Source organism: Amphimedon queenslandica, unplaced genomic scaffold (genome assembly GCF_000090795.2).
Source record: "Amphimedon queenslandica unplaced genomic scaffold, v1.1 AMPQUscaffold_13022, whole genome shotgun sequence".
In the NCBI taxonomy this organism is placed as follows: Eukaryota; Metazoa; Porifera; class Demospongiae; order Haplosclerida; family Niphatidae; genus Amphimedon; species Amphimedon queenslandica.
In genome coordinates this window covers 30,128-31,974 of record NW_003546742.1, presented here as the reverse complement: position 1 = coordinate 31,974, position 1,847 = coordinate 30,128, and positions in this window count along the sequence as shown.

Genomic DNA, 1,847 nt, shown 5'->3' with positions numbered 1-1,847 from the left:
TTTGAATGGCTTAAGGCCTTCTAACAACAATAATGTTGCCAAAACAGAACATCTTTTTATTGTTGGCAACATGTTGCTTAATTACCAGATCAATCTAACAACAAATGTTGTTGCCTTGTGTATGAAGGTCTTTAGGGAAGAAAAGTTCTTCCTCAAATCTAAAAGCTCTTCATAAAAGCTCTTCCTCTTCATAAACACCAATAGTAGACTGTAGCAAACCAGAAAACCATAAGTCATTTAAATTAGAAATTTAACGAGAATACAAAAAACATGACTTGCTTAGTCAATTCATAGTTTCTCCTTTCCTGACTACTAGGATATAGCCATTAACAGTAATGAATAATTTAAAACCAGACACAGGCCACACACAAATGAATAAGGAAATTTGCTTGATCGAATTAATTGAAATGGCCTGAAGAAAAAGCTCTTCCTATAAATGACTCTCAAAATTATATCTCATAATACTAGGGGTGTTTCTACAAAATTTCCTGTATTAACTTGCTAAAATTCAGAATGGTCACTTTCAAACTATCAGATACCTCTTCCTCTTTTGTTTTAAGACAGCAGAGCGACTGCAGCAGACCAGACAACAATAGCTGTAATGAATGCAGTGACTTGTGAGGCATTAAATATATAAAAAATACCTTCTTTTTCTCTAAAAGGTGAATTGATTTCCCTGACCTTAAGTTTGAGCCCCACCCTAATTCTTGAGCCCCACCTAAAAGGTTGTGCCGTATTATCTACTTCTAGATCTAATAAAAGGAATAATAAAAATTGAAAATCTAAGTCTAAACACGTGGTCACATGTGTTTAGTGATGGACAGTATTTTAAAAGATATGCTGAGTGTAATGGAGACACACATTGACTTTGAGAGACTATTAGAAGAAGTGAATAATCCAAACACTATCTCTTTATATCTCTATCAGTTAGGATCAGAAGCAACTAATCTTCCTGATATATCACAAGGTGCCCAGTTACGTGACACTACTCACTGATCACGTGATCACAGGTTGGTCTGATGGTTTGAGACGAGCAATAGATCATCAAGCAATGAGTCTGTCTCGGTCTCCAGAGACGTTTGGTACATGGCTACTGATTAATAAACTAAAGGAAACAAATGATGTAATACTGATGTAATTAATGTATTATTAATATTGTTACTATTATTAGGATAAGGTGATTGATGGGGTAATTAGTGTGGGTGTGGTATTACGAGATTTGATGTACATTAATCATCAAAATTTAATCCAATTAATAATCAAAGTAATAATAATAAATATAATTTTACTCTCTCTCTCTCTCAGTATATTTCATTCATTAGTTTATACAGTATATTTAAATTACATACAGCTGGACTAGTATTAATACATGAAATATTGTCCAAGTAAATATTATGTATAATTAATAATATACTCCTCTCTCTCTCTCTCAGTTCTTCAATTGAAATATGAAAGATTTAGTTTGTGAATATTTTCAATAGTGATGGATCCCGTGACAATGAAGATGTCTCCGCCCTATTGGCCAACACTCTGTATAAAGGATACCATCCTGTTATAGGACCACTCCCACCTCAGCCTCCGCCCTCAATGGGTTCTCAAAATGGCTTTGGTTCTCAGTCCTCAATAGACGAGAGCGTCTTAAAGTCTCTACAAGAGAGAGTCGGAGCTTTGGAAAAGAATAAGTTGATGTTGGAGGAGCATAACAAGTCCCTGGAGAGAGAAGTGGTTAGTTCTCGCAAGCACTTTGTTCATTTACAAGAGCAACTCAAACACATTGTCATGGAGAGAGATGTACTAGCAAACGAAAGAGACAAAATGTCGGCCATAATTCGACACCTTGAATCCCA